This window comes from Astyanax mexicanus, chromosome 6 (assembly GCF_023375975.1).
Source record: "Astyanax mexicanus isolate ESR-SI-001 chromosome 6, AstMex3_surface, whole genome shotgun sequence".
Lineage (NCBI taxonomy): Eukaryota > Metazoa > Chordata > Actinopteri > Characiformes > Acestrorhamphidae > Astyanax > Astyanax mexicanus.
The window spans coordinates 22230863-22253478 of record NC_064413.1 but is presented as its reverse complement, the minus strand read 5'-3'; the positions used below and the strand labels follow the sequence as shown (position 1 = coordinate 22253478).

Here is a 22616-nt window from a genome sequence, read left to right as displayed (position 1 = left end):
GAAACACAAGGCATTTTAGATATTCATATATTACAACTTAATTAAAAACTTCATTTTGGATGCTGCACATTTTTTTTTCTTATTTTAGAGGAATCTAGAGCTCTTCTTATTTCAAATCTCTGAATGTCTGTACTCTCTTATTGGATTTCCATAATTTTTTCCTCAGAACACTGATTTCAGTATCTTCTCAACAGTCATCTCCAAACTGTATCTCCGGTAATATGCCGGTTATGCGGCTCATTTCCACTCACATAGGGTTTGAATTAGTCTCGTTAAAACAGGAATTCCCAGCAGAGCCGGAGGAATGCTTCTCGCAGGGATGTGTGAGCGATGCGCTTCATTGTGTGAATGGGTTCGTTGCATTATCTCTCTGTTGAGACCCCCCTCATGGATAATATAACTGTGACATTATACCAACCTTGGCAAAAGCTCTATTTTGGAAGAAAATTAGAGGGAGCGAATGCCTCTTATTATAGACCAATTTAAGCTTAACAAAGAGGAAAGAAAAAATCCATCTGAAGTTCAACAAGGAAAAAGAAATGTCTGTGGAACAAAGCCTCAGTGCTAATGGAACCATCACATGTTGTGGATGTAATTACAGAACACTGGAGAGCTTCCAGATGTTAACCTGTGTAAAAAAATAGCTATAAGTGAATGCTTTATAAGTTCCTCCCTGCTGGTGTAACGTCAGTGCTTCGTTATATCACTATGTTTTAGCGAAGGTGTACTCAAAATTGTTCTCAAACATTGTAATCTACAAGAATACACATTGAGACTTAACCAGAAACGAATACTCTAATAATTGAATGCGAGGAGAAATATGTTTATTTGGGTTAGTAAAACACTTCCGTTTATTTCCAGTAAGCGTCGATTTCCAGATTTCCACTAAGGCTAGGTGCAGCAGCATTAGAATTAGCTGCTAACTGCTAGCGCTAGCCACGGTTAGTGGCTAATTTTGCCCAACAGTGATGCACTGAGAAACCCTTAGTGTTCCGGTAAGCCAGGCAGATATTAGCTGGCAAATCGTCCCATGTAGCTTGTTTTAACACAGTAAACATACAGACTACAGGCTAATAATACTCACCTCTGAACAGCGAAAGAGCTAGCACTTAGCGCAGTCAGTGGGTAATGCTAATGCAGCTTCAGCAATGCTAGCTGAGGTTAGCAGCAGGCTACAGTTTGATATACTCACCTCTGAACGGAGAAAGAGCTAACTCTTAGCGCAGTTAGCGTTTAATGCTAATGCTGTTACAGCAGAGCTAGCCTGGGTTAGCAGCAGGCTACAGGCCAATAACACTCACCTCTGAATGGCAAAAGAGCTAGCGCTTAGCAGGGTTAGCAGCTAATGCTAGTTAAAGGATTGTAAGTGTGCCTTATAGTGCTAAAAATGCGGTAACTGCTTTACTATTTTTTTTTCTATATTGCACTTTACTTGAATGGTGGGTTGGTTTAACTTAACACAGATTAAAAACTGTTCAAAAGGTGGTTAGGCCAAAATGGTTTGGTGTTTTAGTGCTATACTTCAAAATGGGGTAAGTGTTTGCTTTACTCAATCAACATGTAAAGAATTGTGATAAAATCATTATTGTGATCCTGAAGATTAAAAAAAAATTATGATATTTTTGCCATATCGCCCAACCCCAACCTGAAATAGTGTTTTTTTTTTATTATTGCATTGCTGAAAGAAGTTTCTAGAACCTTTATTTGTAAGTCTAAATGTGTTGCAAAGGTAGAATTCAAAACTGTTCTCAAACACTGTAATCTACAAGCATACACATGGAGACTTAACTAAAAAACGCGTGCTCTAATAATTTGCTGCGGAGGAGAAAACCCTGCTTCCTGAGTTGAAACAGCACTTTTGAGCTCATCAGAAGGAGCCTACAATTAAGATAAAGCTTGCCAATAGTTTTCAGACAATGTTGTTTAAGTTTTCCCTTCAGGAGGGGGTCAGGAAGTCGTCAAAATCTCCATAAAAAGTAAAAAGGCAACTCATTGTAATCACGCGAAGCTAGGGGACGAATCACTCTGGGTTTGTCCAAAAAAAAAAAAAAAAAAGCCAGCCAGGCAAAAGGATTTACAGTTCAGCAAAGCAGGAAGCTTCAAAAGCAAGCAGAGCTATTGTCAGAAAGTAATTCCATTTCATGAATAAGCGCTTGACTGCTTACAGTGACAGCCTAGTCTTCAGCCTGTCTTTCCTGGCATCTCTGCTTGCGCCTAACACTGACAGAATGTCATTTCCACATTCACAAATACTGCAGCGAGAGAGCATGCATTTTCTCTCCCGTGCTCTTGCGCGCTCCCTTTCTCCTCTCAAAGAACCAAATCTGCTCCACACTGATGGATGTTCAAATCAAACATAAACAGGTGAAAATGTGAAAATGAAAATGATAGAAAGTCTCTCTTTTGAGTAACTGAATATCCATCAGATGGAAGCATTTTTTTGGGTTCAGGGTGGAACCACTCACTTTTCATACTAATGCAACGGCCTATATTTTCTATAACGGCGCTCGTATAACAGAGGAGCTTCTGTGTGAGGGGACTTCAGGTGTTGTAATGATTTTGAATGAGTTTAGTTCTATCTACTCATCACATTCTGACAAAACAATATAATGGAGAACAATTACGAGAGACAGAGAGAAAAACAAAGCAAAACAATGAAGAGCTGCCCAAGATACGTCTCTCAGAGAAATGAAGATAAACAGTGTGTTTGCTTTACTCTGATATGAAAGGCGCTCTGAAAAGGAAATAATCCATCACTGCCACTTACACTGGGCAAGCACAAGAAGAAGAAGAAGAAAAAAGATTATTTGCTAATTTTAGCTAGTTGACATCAGCTAATTGTCTTTCTGCTTTGTTAGCTTTCATATATTGTTAGTAATAGATTGTTTAAATCAACATTTTGTAGCATGGTTACCTTAAAAAAATAACAGCCTTAAAAATATTGTAATGCTCCAATGACTATAAGAAGAAGAATACTGTATTTTTTGCTCTAAAAGGTGCACTTAAAATCCTTTAATTTGCCCAAAAATTGTCAAAAGCCACTCAGCTAAAGTGCAGAGTATACAGGAGTGTCTGTTTACTCCACCAGCACCAAGGCTGGAGCATTATTAGCTTTAGCTGCTAGCCACGCTAAGCTCTATCTCTTTTGGCGTTCAGAGGTGAGTATTATCAGCATTAGCCTCTAAACACACTAAGCGTTAGCTCTTTCGCTGTTCAGATGAGAGTATATTGGACTGTAGTCTGCACGTTTACCGTGTTAAAACAACATACGTGGGACAAACCCATGAGAGAGGGTGAAGACAGCACAAGTAAGAGAAAGAGAGTGAGAGAAAGAGACAGCATGAGTGAGAGTAAGACAGCGCAAGTTAGCGAGTGACAGTGCAAGTTAGCGAGTAGGGGTGGGCGATATGGCTCTAAAATAAGATCACAATATTTCATGGTATTTTCACGATAACGATAATTTTGGTAATATGATAAAACACTGAATTAGAAAAATTATTTAGAATTTTATTATTGCATGCAATATTATATGGCTAACTGAGATATTAAAAAAAATAATTTTATCAGATTTGTAACAGAAGTCAATGATCCAGAATGTCATGATATAATGTCTCCATATATCCAGGATTAAAGTAAAATGAGTAATAATGGACAGATATAATCTGTCTCTAGTAGATATATAATGGAAAATGAGAACAGTGTGAATTTTTCTTTTGCTAAAAATGGCAAAAAAGTGGTACCCTGGTGTGATAATTAGGGGTTGGTGATATTTCAGGGTATAATATCTTTCATGATATTCTACATTTTTGGCGATATTATCACGTATGATACGATATGGCCCACCCCTATTAGCGAGATATAGTGTGGGTGATAGAGAGGGTGAGACAGTGTGAGAGTGAGCAAGCGTGCGCCTGAGTTTGTGTGTCGACAATTTGAATGATCATCATGAACATGCTCACCGCTTTTCTGCATGCACTCTTTGCTTGTGTGTACCAGGGTGCCACTGCGGTTGCTTTTACTACTTTACCTCGCTGTGCATGCTCTTCGTGTTTCATGCAAAGTATCGAAAACAAGCACCGAATTTCTTTAGACCTTTCAGAACTTGGTACTTGGTACAGAGACATTTCGGTCTGTGCCTTTTTGATATTGCATTTCAAAACCCAGCTCTAATCACTGCTTTTACTGGAGAACAACTAAAGAATCCTCTTTTTTTTTTTTTTAGGAGTAAAACACCAACACTATTGTCTATCTAAACTGTGAACATTAACATCGCGTTAGGAAATTAAACTCAAAATCCCATCAGCTTCCCTTACGATGCAGCCATCTTGGTCACTTATTTAAACATTATGCAAAGGCTTTTGTTTAGAAACAGCAGAACCAGACTTTTTACTCATGTTCATCCAGAGAAACTTTTGCTCTACAGAGAAAACCACTGTCCAGCATCATTAAAGTCTAGACTTTCAGTGTGAGATGAGAGGTTAGTGAAGAAAGCAGATGTGTTAATGTGGGTAAAAGCAGGCAGTGGAGCAGGCTGTGTGGGACGCTGGTTTAATCTTCCCCTGGCCAGGCCTAACTGTGCCTGACAGCTTGCTTTTTTCCAGATGCACACTGAGAGATGCGTAATGCATGAGGGAGCCACTGTATGTAGTGCCAGTTTGGATATTCTTTGACTGCTGTTCCTGCTCTCTACAACACGCTGCCTAAAAAAGGCACAGATCTGAGTACTGGCACACAATGACTTACAGCTGTGTTTGAAAGTTTCTAAATCCTTCAGAATTCTATACATTTCAGCATGCATTCAACCTTAAATGTTATTAGAAGTAAAGGTAAATAAGAAAAAACAAATCGAACAGATGGGGCAACAATATTAGACTTTGTTTCTTCTTCTTCTTCTTCTTCTTCTTCTTCTTCTCCCTCTACAGGGAACAAGCATCGTTAAAAAAAAAGAATCATTATTATAATTAATTGTTAAGGGATTGACAAGACTAATATAATTTAATTTAATTGTGTTAAAAATTGTGTTAAGAACTCTTAAAACTGAAATGCATAAAGCAATATGCATAGGAAATTTGAAGCACAAGCAATGATTTTTGTTCTTAATAAAGTGCCACAAACATGCTCACTGCGGGGTGCTGGAATAAAGAATGCATGAAAAATTTGATATAGAAAACTTTTTTTGCTTTATTGTGAACATCTCAACTCGCTTGTAATGATTTCTGAATCAGAACTTAATTTTCTGAGTATAAAAGAGCGTTTTCACACCTGTAGTTGGTTGCTATGATCCGGATCAGTGAGTGAGATGAGTTTGTTTACTTGGAGAGTTTTCTTCTTTTGTTTGGTTTGCTGTGGTTTGGTTTGGAGCTGAGCTTTTAAAACAATGTTTTTAATGGAACGTGCAGCTGGCAGTAGTGAATGCTGCACACACTGTGCTATTAGTGTGTAAACAGCAGTTTAGGTCAATTAAAAGGAAGTATATTTGATAGCTAGTTCGGACCGAGACGAGATCACATTCTCACCACAAGTGAACCACTTCAGAAAAAAATCAAAACGTTGGGTGGGGCGGGGCAGATTACGTCGAAAGTCTAGGCGTAATTAATTGCGCTAAAAAAATAATAACAGGTAACTGATTCCAAATTAATCGCATGTGTTAATGGAAAACTGCTATGAATAACAACTAGCTTACTATGAGGAGAAAAAAAGGGGAATTATAAGCACTGAGTAGCAATTAATATTATATAGGTATTTTTTTCAATCCTACCTGGCGTACCTAATATTTAAATGATATTAGGTCTGTCAAAATTAAACCTATCTCCTATTCATGCAGTTTCAAGCAATATTAGAGGAATTTCTAATATATATATATATATTTTTTTTTTTTCATAAAAATGCTGCAGGTGGGCTGCAGGAGGAGACTGTTTGACCCCAACCATCACCTGGCTGCTCTCGCTGACCAGCAAGGCAAGGCATAGTTCATCTCAAATAAGCCTTATGTCTTATTTAACCTGCCACAGTAGGCCTCACCTATTCATACTGAAGATTTTCACTCTTAGTTATGTTTTATTCCTAACAATAATGAGACATTAGAAAAAATGTCTTTCCTTTCCTCAGATAATAATAGTTAATAGTTAAAAAGTCAACTGGCAGTGATAAAAATTTGCTATTTGCTCTGGATTTAAAAAAAAAAAGAGAAGTTATTTTTTGCTTTTGCCCTCTAGAGAAAGTCGTTGGCTTGCTGTGCTCTATCTTTTTGTTTCTATATGCATTGATTCTCCGCTCTCCCACAGCCCACCGCTGTCACTGATGCATGTTCAGTCAGCCAAAATAGAACTGAAAAGCTCAGACTGGGCCCATTGGTGCCGGACACGCTGCACGAATGAATATGTAACTATCGGCAATAGTTGGCCATCAGCCCTCGTCAGTGGCCTGACACTGTCCAATGACCAACAGTTCTGGCTTGGGGCTTCAAAGTAACAAAAAAAATAGAAAAATTATAAAAAAAAAAAAAAAAAAAAAAAAAAAAGTCAAGAAAAACAGTGTGCTCTGAATATGCTTTAAAGGAGAACTCCAGTGTAAAATGGACTTTTGGTGTAATAAAACATGATAAAAAGTACTTACCTTTGATGAATAACACACCTCCGTCCTCCCACAGCTTTCTGAAATACAGTAATTTTGTGCTTTTTGCCCAGCACTCTTTACAACATTCGTATTGGGGCATATTTTGCCCCTGAAGATAAATAGCTTTTTACACCGTTATCCAGGCTCAAAGTAGCTCCACACCTCCTTGGTAGAATCCGAAGAGGCCTGACATTTAAAACGGAGCATTAATAACTTAAAAAGTGCACAAAAAGCTTATTAAAAACCACTGTTTACATCCCGGCTCTGGGTGCCATCACTGTACTGATAATGACAGACATATATACATAGAGCCCTCATAGCCTGACTCCTGGCACTGGCTGCTACACTAGAAGGCAGGCTATGCGGAGTCTATGTATATAGGTCTGTCATTATCAGTACAGTGATGGTGGCGCCGTTTTTATTGTGTAAGAAGCGATTTATTGGAGCAAAATATGCCCCAATACGGCCATTGTACGGAGTGCTACCAAAAAGCACTAAATTTCTGTATCTCAGAAAGCTGTAGGAGAGCGGAGGTGTGCTATTCAACAAAGGTAAGGACTTTTATCATATTTTACTACACCAAAAGTCAATTTTACACCAGAGTTCTCCTTTAAGTCACTCAGTTTTGCATGAATAATGTGTGTTACCTGAACAGTTCTTGCCTCAAAAGACCTTAAACCTTAAAGTCTGAAAAAGTCTGTGTTGATGCAACATCCCTCATTCATTTGCAACTGACTGACACATTGTGTAAATGTAATGCGCCATTATTTTTTTTTCATCAGTGTTGTTGGTTGGGTGGAAAAATGCTATGAAAAGCTGGTGCTTTCCCGAAGGCAGGGAACAGTTCCTCACTCAAAGGCACACCGCCATGTTTTTGTTCACACACGATCACCGGTGCAGTCGGCGAAGGACTGAAATATTCCTCAGCCCAATTTCTAGTCTGTTCTTTGTTGTTCTGGCTCAATTCGTCACAGTGCAGCGGGCTTCATCTGTTCACATGCTAATTCTGTGGAGTCTGAAGACAACTCTGTACCTTTGCAGACAGTGACAGAGCGCTTAGTGCTGGTGCGAGTGCGGTGTGTGTGTGTGACAGCCGTCAAGACCGCACCAGACAGCTGCGGGTTTAGCGTCTTCATATCTGAAGGCGGCTGCCCGAAAACTGTCTGCCAGCGCACGGCAGCGTTAGCACCAGAAGAAACGTGCTTAACACACAGTCTGAGTGATAGAGGAAGTTTTCTGGCAGAGCTGTCCTGATTTCTAACAATGAAAAAGGCCTGAAGACAAAACTGTCCAAAACTGCCTCACTGATCCTGAGTTTAGATTCTAAGATGGCTGCCCTGCACATCAGCAGTAGTATCATACACTGTTTTAGCACTTGTATCTATTTGAGTCCATTATTCAGTCATGCACACAGTGCTTCCAAACCTCTTTTTGTGTGCTTTTATGTTGTTTGAATTTGCAAAATACTGTATCACTATCAATGCTTACCTGGAACAATACTAATAATAAAAAAGCTTATGCACTGCCTGATCAAAAAAAAAAAAAGGTCACACGCTAATATTTGGTTGGGCCGCTTTTAGATTTGATTGCAGAACGCATTCACTGTGGCATTGTTTTTAATAAGCTTATGAAATGTTACAACATTTATTTCAGTCCAGTGTTGCATTAATGTTTCACCAAGATCTTGTAGCATTGATGATGGTGGATTCTGACCAATCGCTGCACAGTCTTCTCCAGCACATCCCAAAGATTTTCAATGAGGTTAAGGTCTGTTCAAAGTGCTGACCAAAAAGTGTTTCCTTCCAGGAGACTTTTTTAGTTTTCCTTCAGAAATGTGCAGTTTTCCATACCTTAAAGTTCAAATTTTAGACATGAAACAGAAATAAAATGAAATGAAAAATTACATACCTGAATACTCCAGCATGTTATGGGTGAGGGGACTCTATCTTCTAGGCAATGTTCGAAACATGGCCGCCATATTTTGTTTTTGAAATAAGTGATTTTTTGACTCACCCTGTACTTCACAAACACATGGAGTTTGTTGGATCTGATGCAAAACTGTAGTAGTGCTGGTTCATCCGGAATTAAAATCCTGTATGCGTTTTTTACATACCACTGGAGACACAGCAGCGCGCTGTGTAGAACAGCACCGCCAAAGAAGCATACTGGTACAGCTTTCTAAATAATGCTAGCCATTTTGCATAACAAGCTAACATACAGGAATAATGGTAGCTCAAGTCTTTACTGCCACTTTATCTGAGGAGCTCCTGTTACTGTTCCCTGCAATGAGAGTATTTTTTATCCGAGTAAAAAATAAACAACAACAGCAAACAACAATTATTCAATTGATTAAACAGTTAATTAAAGAGACGAATGAAATTATGCAATTGATCCACAGCTCAAAAAAATATCCCTCTTGTCTCCCAGACGAGATTTGAGGTGCAAAAAAAACTTTAAGAGCAGTAAATATAGCCCTCATTAAATATATTAATTCTGTAGTTGAAGGATCATTTTAATTTATTAACTGAAGAAAGAAGGGTATTTGTGGCTGATTTTAATGTTCTCATGCCCTGACTCCATTAAAAACATTGTAATTTGATATTAAACTTGTCTTACTTGTGCAATAGAGCTTTTGATAAGTATCTCTTTTATTAAATGCTTAAACATTGAGTATTTTAGGTCTGTTTATAGTGTTTATGGAACTGTTTAAAGTGTTTAAATTTGTGAAGTAAGCCGTGTTAAAGTTGTTGGTGTATCTCTTTCTAAGGTCTATTGTTTATATTCTTCAGCTGTTTTTTTTGCTAATGAAGACTGATTTCTTAATATATTGTATAATTTTGTGGGACAAAGCAAAGCCAATAGTAATCATTTAAGGCCTTAGTATTTTGCATTATATGTATATATGTATATTTTATATATCTAACACTAGAGTAAGTCACAAACCTATATAAAAGCCCAGTCATGCAAAACAAAATAAAATAAATACTAATCTTTTAAATATCTCTTTCCTAATAAAACTGAAAATTAATTAAATGATTGATGGTTATCTGTTATCTATAGTGTACATTTAGGTACATTTAGTGTCATTTTCTTTTTTAATTATTTCTTTTGGATACTCATATATTTTCCTTCAGTTCCTGTTGGCTTCTTTCTTATATCTGATCTCAGATCTCAGTCAAGATTTCAAGATTTTCCTTAAAAACTATTTGACTGTCCTGTTTTGGACCTTTGCTGTCTTAGGACAGTTACTCAAAGTTTAGAACCCACCTGCAGAGTGACGAGTTCAGTTTAAGGGAGAAGAGTGAAGAGGCCTGTGAAGATATTAGCTAGGTGATGGGTTCTCCTCACATTTTCTGCAGCACAGCCAGCACAGTTTTTTTTTGCTGGAAGAAAGGTGTGCTCCTTACCTCTGTGTTTGTGTTGGAAAATTTTAAACAAGTATAGAAGTTATTTAGGGTATCTGTAAGGGTGATGTCGACACCAGAGGTGAGGTGATTCCTCGTCCTGCAGACAGTGGCAGTTTGGATCTGTTCTCAGCTCTATATTAGTTTACCTTGTGTTGGGTACATTGAGGGATATTTTAGTTTGTTCGTCAGGATGATTTACAGTTTTAATCAGAGTTTTTATTGCATACCTAAGTGCGTATGTCAGTAATGGATACACCAATAAATACTTTTTACATGCAGCGGTTGGACAATGAAACTGAGACCACAATAATTTATTGTCCCCACGGACAGTTCTGGTGGAAACAGGATAGTTGAGGTGCACATTGAATTCTGCCGTGATTTGGGCAGCCGTGGTTTTATGTTTTTTTGGATACAATCCGGGTTAGCACCCCAACATCCCTTTTAGACAGCTTCCTCTTGTGTCCACAGTTAATTCTGTTGGATGTGGTTGGTCCTTCTTGGTGGTATGCTGTCATTACCCTGGATTCTGTGGCTCTTGATGCATCACAAAGACTTGCTGTCTCGGTCAATTCTGTACATACATCTATTGATGCATATGGACACATCATCAGTGATGTTCCTGGATTCATAGGGCGTTTCGGGTCTTTCAACATCATACGCCCTCCCCCAGGTGACCCAGCTGGGTTGATCAGACCGCAGCTTGTGTCCATAAGGCTTGCTAGCTACCACTGCTCCATGGTTCTCCTCTCTTGAGCCACAGCCATCTTGAGGCCCTCTCTGCCGCATCGGTGGTCTTGCGAATGGCTCTCCTCTTTTTCTCTCCCACGATGCCTAATCTGCTCAAGGCTCTGGTCAGAGAACGAGCTGCAAAACCTCTACAGCCAACCTCTACTGGTAAGCACCTCGCCCTCCATCCAGCCTGCTGGCAGTCACTAACCAGTCCCACGTATTTTGAGAGCTTCCTCTCGAATGCTTCTTCCAAGCGGTCCTCCCATGGGATTGTCAGCTCCAGCAGCATGACTTGCTTGGTCGACTCAGACACAAGGACAATATCTGGTCGAAGGGTGGTAATAGCGATGTGGCTGGGAAATTTTAGTTGTCGTTCAAGGTCCACCAGCAGCTGCCAATCATTAGCAGTAGTCAGAATGCCTGCCAATGATCTTTTGACCGGAGCTGCCTGCTCCCCAGCTTTGACAAAGGTGATAGTTTTCTTGGATGGACGAAACTGCTTTGCCCACATTAGTCCATTGCTAATGGCTTCAGCAATGCTCTTAAGGACTTGATCATGCCTCCACCAGTATCGCCCTTCTCCAAGTGCTGTAGTGCAGCAGCTGAGGATATGCTCTTGGGTGCCTCTCTTGGAGCACAAGGGACATGCTGGTGTTTCTGCTATGCCCCAAATGTGCAGGTTAGATGGGCTTGGCAGCACATCGTATACTGCCTGGATAAGGAATTTGATGCGGTGAGGCTCGGCTTTCCAGATCTCATTCCAGGTCACTTTCCTCTCTACCGCGTTCTCCCATCTTGTCCAAGCCCCCTGCTGCCTCATTCCCACTGCCTTGCATGCTCTCACTTCCTCAACAGCTGCTCTCACCTCCTCTTGAACAAGGTGCTGCCTCTCCTTTCCTCTGGTGTTTCTTTGGGGAGTTGGGAACCATCCCAGCCCAGCTCGGCCTCTTGTGACCACTCCCACCAGGCTCCTGTGACGCAGCCTAGCCTCAGCCTCTTGAACAGCCTCCTCTGCCCTCCATTTTCTCCCCGTCCTCACTTGGATTCCAGCTTTGACCACCTTTGGATCATTAGAATCCCTGTACTGCACCACCTCTCTAGCTTTTAAAACCTTAAATTCTTCTTCCAAGGATTTAAAGGGCAGCTGCAATTTGTTATTGTGCCCATAGAGTGCGATGCTTCAGCAAAACGTGCACCAAAAATCTGTCCTCTTTTGAACTCTGGTATGTCACCCATAATGTTATGGGCATTGCAATATTTTGAGCAAAACTGTGCTCTTACCCTGCTAATTGAACCTTCACACTCTGCTCTTATTGGTGTAATGTGCAATTAATGAAGATTGGCCATCAGGCTGCTCCAATTTAGCCATGAAACCTCCCACACTAAAATGACAGGTGTTTCAGTTTCATTGTTCATCCCCTGTACATCTAACACAAACGCTATATGAAAAAAGGATCTTATTGGAACGCATACTTTAATAATTAAATACAAATGTTTCTATTAGACCTATTGTCACAGTGGTATAAGCCCCTAGCAATGCAGTTTGCTTGTATGAAATTGGCCTGATACTGTAACAGTATTAACTAGTGAAAAAACATTGCAGTAAAAGATTTGAATAAGAGTGTAAAATTACTTTTTTCTTAGAAACTTCAATCTGTCAATGTTTTATTATTATTTTATTTTTTTTTAACATTTTTAAATGTCTTGGTAACGTTGCTGCAACACCACTTGTGTCTGTGTAAATATTAAAAAATTTGGGAATGTTACTTTCAAAGGTGTAATTTCAACATTTTTTCATTCATTCTCTAGTATGAATGAATGCCATGTGATCTGTTTTTGTTAAAAAAAACCAAAGTGTTCCACACTTAGAAACATTGTAAGAACAGTTAGAAACATTTTAAAATAAAGACATTTTTACAATAATAACAGTCTCTGCAATGTCAGATGTTACTTTACAACATGTGTAATGCACTGCTAAGTGCAGTTCAGCCACTGACCTAGTCTTAGGGTCTCTGTAAAACATGAAATCCACTGGAAATCCTATGTAAACACACAGAGGTGGGTAGTTGGAACAGAACCCTGGATTTTTACTTGTAACTAGTTTAAACAAAGCTGTTTTAAACATAAACCTAAATATCTCAATTGTACTTCGCTGGTGGTGTTCCATAAACAAATTCTAGTCGTTTGTTCCATAGCTCTGAATTACTGGGCAAAGCATATAACACTGATGTGTTATTTGCACAAATAACACAGGAACGATGTTAACTCCCATCTGACGAGACCGCATTGCTGCCTGTCCTCAGCTGTGCTTGTGGGCGGTAGCAAGCCGAGGTGGGCGTAAATGCTAATTCGTGGGTTGATGTAGACACGGGTGCTTTTCCTGATCAACTCGATTTTTTGAGTATTTTCTATTACTAGCTACTGCAGACAATGGAGGTTGAGGATGTGCAGCATCATATACAACAAAACAAGAAAAAGTGGATTTTTTAAAAGTTTTTTGTCTAAACATAAATTGTCTATTTTTGAGTCATCAACATTGTAATTCATGTGTGACTCAAGTTTAAATCCACACATTAGTTTCCAGCCCAGCTAATCTTATCAAGTCTTTCCCCTTTATAGCTGTCTCATGTAGTCAGTGTTTATTTACTAGGGGTGTCACGATTCTCTAAATCTTCGATTCGATTTCATTTTCGATTTGAGGGTCACGATTCGATTCGATTCTCGATTTTCTTGTTTTTTTTTTCTTGTTATTATTTTATGCCTCATAAAATTTAAATAATATATTTATTATTATTATTATTATAAATATTATAAATATTATTATTATTATTATTTATTAAGATATATATGGTAATGCCATCTAGTGACTTTTTTTGGTAGCAACAGTGTGCACTATTAAAACAAGCAGTTTATCAGAGCTGTGTGTGGATGGCTGGTGAAACTGCTCACTTACATGAAGCTGCAGTTCTTCATCAAACCACTAGTCGGAGCTGCAGCAGCACAAGCCCCGCTCTCTTCACTCAGTCACTACTTCAGTACAGCCCAGCCACGGGCTACAGGGCTCAGCCAGTCCGTTTTTACTGTTTCTGTAAACAAATAAAGGTTTTAACCCCACTAACCGGATAATACAGCTCACTACAGTTCATCTTTCAGCCCAAGCAGCTAACAGCAGCAGGTTAGAACAGCCAACACGGAGTCACTGCTCGGATTACATTATAAACAGGTCAGTTAGCGCGCTGCTAACCTCAGGATGTTTATAACTACGGAGTTTAGTGGACACACCACGGCCGCCAGGTAAGTCTTTTAAAGGCTACTGAAGACTATTAAAGGCTATTAGAGGTTATTGAAAGCATTATTGGGGGGGCAGAAATCAGTACAGGCTGGTTAGATAAGTGATGTGGTGAAGCTGTGACTAGTGCTGTCACAGTGATGTTTATTAACGTCATTAAAACAGATTTTGTCAGGTATTGTCTTATAAATATTTACACATAACTTATATCTCTCCTGAAAAGCTTTTATTTTAGTCAGAAACACGCTTGTGTTTACTTTATCTGAGAGAAAGATGTTTTTTTTAATTCAATGGAAAGCAACAGGTGTAGTCAATTATAAGTTTAAGATTTTTAATCCACCTCACTGTGATCTATAGTCAGTGTTCTCAAGTCACACTGACACACGCATTTCAGCGAGTTCACACGCTCTCACCTGCGCGCACCCACCCCTCCGTCAGATACAGATACAAAACCTGCGCGCCCAACCCCCGCCCCCCCTCCCCCGTTGGACAGATAAAAAACAGTGATCACACTCCCGCCGACACTCAAAACTTGAGAGCCCTGTCTATATTTCTATAAATCCGTTTTCAGTTTCTCCTCCGTGGTTGAAAGGCAGCTGTCTCTCACACAGCAGAACTGAGGGCGGGGCTGCGCTCATGCAGCGGCTCTCTATTTAAATGAATAGGATGCGCTGTGTTGGTGCCGCGCCATTTGCGTAGCGCGCTGCGCTATTTGCGTAGCGCGCGCGGGAGGGATCGTCGATCCTCTTTTTGACTTCGATACTCGAGACCATGACCTCATTTCGATTCGATTTCGATAAAATATCGAGATCGTGACACCCCTATTATTTACTAATTAAATTTTAGGCTTTAACTTATATTAGGCAGAAAAAGTCTAAAATGTGATGAACATTTAGTTAAGATTATTAAAAGAAACAGCTAGCATGTAGAGACACAGTGTTGAGCAGACGTTGATATGAGGTTCATCCTGTATGCGATGCACTCTGGGCCATTTCTTCATGTGGCAGTGATAAGAAACATCCTGTCAAAAACGTCAGGCCTGTCCCTCCATACGCACTGCTGCCAGTGCACGTTCGCCCTGCGCCTGTGATCAATGCGAGCTGGACGCATTTGGAAAGTCATCTATAACGTACACGCCCCCTTACCCTTTCATATTCTGTCCTTTATCTGGCAGGGGTAAATTTGTCCAGTGCAAAATGATGACATATCATTATTGACTGCGCTGTCGGCTCTCTGTGCAGCTATCACTGTGACAAAATCTTAATGCTGGTCAAATGAATGCACGCACAGAGAAGGCCAGCTGTGAATTACATAACCATCGGCAATAGCGTGTGCAGTTTGACCCGCTTGTTGCTTTGTTTTCTTGTTTTTTGAGTTTTTTACAAGCAATAGCAGTCTGTTTACGCCGACCACAAATGAATCTGATCTGCCACAACAGCCAATTTCACGTTCTCAATTTTACTGCTCAAATCTGCCCGTCCACATCCCGCTCCTTCTTGCTGCGGCAACTTGTTGCGCTCCTAGTTGCAAGGTTTGTGAGGCAGAACTAGATGCACAAATCAGTATGTGAAGGGTAGGCATTGTGTTCACAATGGCAATATGTTCCAGCAGCTCAGCCCATTAGAAAGCCTTTAATTTCTCACCATGGAGGGCTGTCTGATTCATGAGGCCTCCAGGAGCAATAACCCAGTGATTTATCCTCCACCAGCACAGTCGCAAATGGGAGAAGGAGAGAAAAGCTAATGATGCACCATTCCTGCCACTTAGCCAATGTTTTCCATCCAAATAAAGATGGATTCCAAAGAAATAGTCAGCGTTTTTGCATCCCTATTTTCTCTCTGAGCTCTTTGCCTGCAACGTCTACGCAACCCAATATCCAACCCTGTATTGAAGCCAAGAATTCAGGATGCACCTTCATTTAATGTCTTATTATTTTACTACTAACAGTGATATACAGTACTTTATATATGAAACCGGGACAGTTTTATTGTTAATTGACCTCTATATGCTCTGAATACAAATATATATTACCTCTTAGCTGTTAACTGTTTCATTTAATCCAGGCTCAGTTCTCAACATTTCTGATTTTTTGTCCAGTAGGCAATGTCCTGTTGGTGAGCTTTTACCTTTTGTCACACTCATACTAATATTTATATAGAAAAATGAACTAAATCCCTGCAATTATCTAATCAGGCTGTTATGTGGCAGCAGGACAGTGCATAAAAAACTGTCCAGTTCTGTCCAGTGAAAAACAGCAACTTTACAGGAAAGAGATAAAACCTCAACCTTTAAAGGAAGACAATGCAAAAAAAAAAAAAAAAAAAAAAATATATATATATATATATATATATATATATATATATATATATATATATAAACATGACAATTAACAGACCCAACCTGGCCTGTGGCAAAAGTTCAGGCTGGGGAAGTTGTTGTAATGGCATTGGTGATTCTTTCTTGGTACTTTCTCTTATTTAGACCTGTTTATACTAATCAATAATCACTTGCATGCAGAGCCTATTTGAATATTGCACCATGTTGCCGAACAAAAGTTGCCTCAAACTCGTTTTGTAAACTATACAGTTCAGTGTTCTTCACTAGTCTTCCAACTCATCAGATCAGAATTCAACCTATTTGAGACATGCCATGTCTGTTTGTTTTCAAGTAAACTATGGCAACAAGCTACCGTATTTTTCACACTATAAGGCGAACTGGATTATAAGGCGCACTGATAATAAACGATTATTTTCTTTTTCTTCACCCAAAACTGTTGAGTAAGTAAAGAGCTTCTGTTGTTTTTTTTTTACACTAAGCTTAGATTTCCAGATTTATATTAAGGCTTGGTGCAGCAGTATTAGCATTAGCAGCTAACTGGTAGTGCCAGCCACGGTTAGCAGCCAATGCCACACGACAGCATTTACACTGAGAGTTCTGGTAAGCCATGGTGATATTAGCTAGCGGTTCATCTCGCGTAGCTTGCTTTAACACAGTAAACATGTAGACTACAGGCACTAATACTCACCTAGGAACGGCAAAAGTGCTAGATCGTTTAGCGGCTAATGCTAATGCTGCTCCAGCAGTGCTAGATGTGGTTAGCAGTAGGCTACAGTCTATTAATACTCATGTATGAACTTAGCGTGGTTATCGGGTAATGCTTATACTGCTCCAGCAGTGCTGGCTGGGGTTAGCAGCAGGCTACAGGTGCACCTAATTATAATGAAAGGAAAGGAAAATGAAGGGATTTTAAGGTACACATACAGGAGTTAGCAGACCATTGCTGGTTCAAACTTTAAACTGCCTCAAAAGCCAGACTGCATCCTTGTCAGATTCCGCTTCCTCCAATGACAGTCTGAATTGCATGCCTGCGAGTGAGACGGGCACAAAAAACATCTCCTGCCACTCACGCCGGAAATGAAAATGTCTCAAATCGTTTGCATGCTCTACTTACTAGGCTTACCTGAAAAAGACTCAGCGATCTTCCTTTGAGATTTTGCTCTATGTTGACATGATTGCGTCACACATTTCTGGCAGATCTTAGAGCAGCACTTTCTTCGTTAAATGAATTGGCAATATCACGTCAGGGTACGCAGTGTTCCAAAAAATGAAAGTGTATTTGTGGGTAAGATAAGATAAGATAAGATAAGATAAGATAAGATAATCCTTTATTAATCCCGCAATGGGGAAATTTACAATGTTACAGCAGTACAGAGGAAAGGACAGAGAAACAGGCCAGGAAAAAAAGATATATAAAAACAAATAATGATAAATCTATATATACAAAAACAATTACAGGAAATATATAAAAGCTACTTTAAAAAAATTATATATAGTAAAGGAAATATATATATATATATATATATATATATATATATATATATATATATATATATATATATATATATATATACATCTAGTGCATAGAGATATAATTATGGTAGGGTGTGACCAGTATTATTGCACAAAGAGTAGCAGTAAATAAATATCAAATAAGTAGATAAGGTGACATGTAGTGAGGTAGATATTGCACACGGTAAGCATTACAGCTATACTGAGTAGTATGTAAGTTTGTATGAAGTACTGAGATAATAAACTAGTGTTTAGTTTGAGTGTGGTGTGTTGTAAAGTCTGATGGCGTGTGGAAGGAAGGACCTGCGGTATCTCTCCTTCACACAGCGCGGGTGCAGCAGCCGGACACTGAAGGAGCTGTTCAGTGCTTTCAGAGAGTGGTGCATGGGGTGAGACAGGTTCTTCAGCATGTTCTTAAGCTTAGTCCTCATTCTCCTGTCTCCCACCACCTCCACTGGGTCCAGAGGACACCCCAGGACAGAGCTGGACTTCCTGATGATTCTGTTCAGTCTCTTCCTGTCGGTGGTGGAGATGCTGCTGCCCCAGCAGACCACTCCATAAAAGATGGCTGAAGGAGGAAATGATGTCAGTAAAGCCTACCAAGTGTGTCAAAAAAAGTTAGCTCAGTCTTAAAGGATTTTCTGTCAAACATGAAATCAGCAAGCCAAATTGTGCTGAACTGCCATTACAGTCATCATCATTTCAACAATAGGGATTCTCTTTATTTTGAAAAGGTGGCATAAATAAATCTGACCTCTGTCATGTTGAGTGAGAGTCTTACACCCTTACACCCTGATAGTGATGCTAATACCATAGTAGTAATGCTGTGGGAGGCCTGCAGCTTGTGTGGTAGTGATGCTACAGTGTGTTAGCATTGCTAATGGTTCAGTTGCGATAGGATTTCCTCTCTTGCTCATGAATATTTATAATTGTCTAACAGCACTGTGAGGCAGTGAGACAGACAACAGTTAGAAATGTTTTAACATGTTTTAAAATAAGACATTCTTACACTAATAACAGTTTTTGCAATGTCATATGTTACTTTACAACATGTGTTACCAATGTGTAAGTGCAGTTCAGCCACTGACCTAGTCTTAGAGACTCTGTAAAACACGAAATCCACCGGAGATCCTATGTAAACCTATAGTTACTTACACACAGAGTTGAGTAGTCCAGGTTCAAAAAGAAAAAAAAACTTTTAACTAGTTTAAACAGAACTGTTCTAAACATATACCTGCCTATTTCAATTGTACTTTGCTGGTTGTGTTCCATAGACAAATTATAACCATTTGTTTCTTAGCACTAAATTACTGGGCAAAGCATATTATAACAAAAATATTTGTTATTTATATATTTTATATATTATTATATAAAATAATTTGCACAAATAACACAGGAATGAAATATTAATTGTTAAAAAATGGTCAGTAAGTCACGACCCACTTTTATAAAACACCAACCCAACAAACATATTTTTGAGAAATAGCCTTTAAAAACACTTTTTAAACATGCATATACATCCAAAGAGAAATTATGAGCATTTCGTAACTGAGGAGCAACATGACAACTACATGCATAAAGATTATTTTTTTTTTAAATACATAAAGCCACAAAATTAGATATTTCACTTCTCTGCATATGTCTGCATTCAGAGTACATTAGTAAGAAACTCTTTCTGTATCCTGAGAGCATTAATTATTTATAAATTTAAATTTATTTTTTTTTTTTTTTAATTGTAGTTCTCTATATGTTGTCAACCTCTCATCTGTTGCTGATGGATTCTGTCTATTGTTTGTGTGATACAGAACAATAGACACTCAAAACATTACCAAGGACACACCCATCATATAAGAAAAATGCATCCAACAGTATTTATCAGAGACAGACACGTTTAAATACAGCTCTGGAAAAAAAAAAAAAGAGATCACTTAAAATTATGAGTTTCTTAGATTTTACCAAATTAAAAACCTCTGGAATATAACCAAGAGGAAGATAGAGAATCACAAGCCATCAAACCAAACTGAATCGTTTGATTTTTTTTGCACCAGAAGTGAAGGCATAAAGTTATCCAAAAGTAGTGTGTAGGACTAGTGAAGAAAAACATGCATGAAAGAAGATGCATGAAAACTGATTAAAACCAGGATTTTTCCACCAAATATTGATTTCTGAACTCTTAAAACTTTAGGAATATGAACTTGTTTTCTTTGCATTATTTGAGGTCCGAAAGCTCTGCATCTTTTTTTTTGTTTCAGTCATTTTTCATTTTCTGCAAATAAATGCTCTAAATTACTATACTTATTATACATGTTTGGAATTTGGAAGAAATGTTGTCCGTAGTTTATAGAATAAAACAAAACATATACCTATAAATAGCTGTAGTTCCCAGCTTGCATACCTGCATCACTCATTTTTTTAATCATAATTGTAATTGTGATAATCAGAGCACTAATATAAATGCAATTTAATTTTGCCGATATAACATTGATTCTTTATTTTAATTTTAATACTCACTGTTAAAGTTTTAAGTGATGTCATTCAATTAAAAAATGATCAGATTAATCATAACAATATTCTATGATTAAACATGACTAATCGTATCTTTTTTTCAAGTTTAACATAAAACTAAATCACCATTTATTTATATATATTTTTTAAGAATACACCTGGTTGCTGCATACGAACATGCATCTGAAGAAATGCCTCCCACATAATAAGAAGTGATAATGACTCCATGTGAAGATTTTTATTTATTTATTTATATATATATATATATATATATATATATATATATATATATATTTTTTTTTTTACACTTTTTTTTTAATTTTTTTTTTTTTATAACGTCTCAAAGCTATATAGGACTCTTGCATGAGATAAAAGCTGGCCCCAGAGATATTCTACATTAAAACAACAATCAGTGTCTCTACATTTCCCTTCACTTCAGTGATCATCCAGCAGAGAAGAGCATAATCATTCTAAAGAGATATCCAATTATGTCTGTTACTATCTCTGAATGATAACCTAGTGGAAGAGAAAAAAGTAAATGTGACAAATTGCAGAGGAAAGAGGAAAAGTGGCTGTCTCATCTTGATTAGCTAAAGGCTGAATGCCTGAGGCAATCACAAACCTGTAATTTCTCAGTCATGTTTTTTTTTTTTTTCATCTTCTTCTCTCTCCTGGAGCCTCCTGAATTGGCATGTGCTGTGAGTTGGCGTGATTCTGTGTTTGTGTGTGTGTGTGTGTGTGTGTGTGTATATACTCTGAGACACAGGAATCATGAGGGAAGGCAGGAGTGAATTGATGTTCCAGGGAACAGTCATCCCCTCTAACCTAATCTCTGTTTACCACATATGTAGTACATTGTTGATACAGAAAACACGATGATTCACTCAGAACAGAGATCAACGGGCAGGTTTTAAAAGTGAAGCACCTGCCTTTTAGCTTCATACTGTCCTCCTGTACTTTTACTGTACACTGAAGGTTATTTTTTACGTTATAACAAACATGATTATTATTTTAGATTGATTTGAGTAGATACTTAGTTAAGACCTCAACAGAGGGAAAGCCCTCCAACAGTTAGGGACACTGTAGTGATACTGGCATAGTGGTGATGTGTTGACTAGTGGATCAGACACAGCAGAGCTGCTGGAGTTTTTAAACACTGTTATGGAGTGAATTTTGCGCCAAAAGATTTACGCCAAAAAAAAAAAAAAAAAAAAAAAAAAAAGTAAAATCCGCAAATCAACATTTTCGGAAACAAAAGGAAGGAGTATATGTTGCAAATTCTACAAATTCAAAAAATTTTAATATACTTGGTTACTAAATTATTTCAGATTGGATTTTGCCAGTCTTTGCTTTCAATTTTGTGTTTTTTAGTAGATTTTCTCCCAAATTGCAAATAAAAATATTGTCATTTAGAGCATTTATTTGCAGGAAATGAGAAATGGCTGAAATAATTAAAAAGATGCAGAGCTTTCAGACCTCAAATAATGCAAAGAATTCATGTTCATACACTTTTTAGAAATCAATATTTGGTGGAATAACTCTGGTTTTTAATCACAGTTTTCATGCATATTGGCATGTTCTCCTCCACCAGTCTTACACACTGCTTTTGGAAAACTTTATGCCTTTACTCCTGGTGCAAAACAAATATTTTTTGCTGATAAAGACTTTCTTTCTTTCTTTATTTATTTTTTGCTTTTGAGTTTTGGCACAGTTTTTACGGGTGGTGAGTTTCTTTGATTTTACCAAAAAAATTGAAATCAAGAGGAAGATGGGTGATCACAAGCCATCAAACCAAGCTAAACTGCTTGATTTTTTTTTTTGCACCAGGAGTGCAGGCATAAAGTTGTCCAAAAGCAGTGGGTAAGACTGGTGAAGGAGAACATGCCGAGATGCATGAAAACTGTGATAAAAAAAAACAGGGTTATTCCACCAAATATTGATTTCTAAACTCTTAAAACTTTATGAATATGAACTTGTTTTTTTTTTTTTTTTGCATTATTTGAGGTCTGAAATCTCTGCATCTTTTTTGTTATTTCAGACATTTCTCGTTTTCTGCAAATAAATGCTCTAAATGACTGTAATATTATTTGGAATTTGGGAGAATTTTTTGTAGTTTTTAGAAAAAAAAACAACAAATATGCACCATTGGGGTTGTTTTTTTTACTTTGCATTAAACATGCATGCAATCGTGGAGAGTGCACACAGCAAAGTATCGAAAACAG

The 22616-nt window shown here is 38.1% G+C and overlaps 1 long non-coding RNA gene across 1 annotated transcript in view; it reads left to right on the top strand.

The window, feature by feature from the left end:
- The window catches only part of LOC125802354 (uncharacterized), a 63163-nt gene that overhangs the window by 10751 nt on the left and 29796 nt on the right, over positions 1–22616 (top strand). The window lies entirely within an intron of this gene.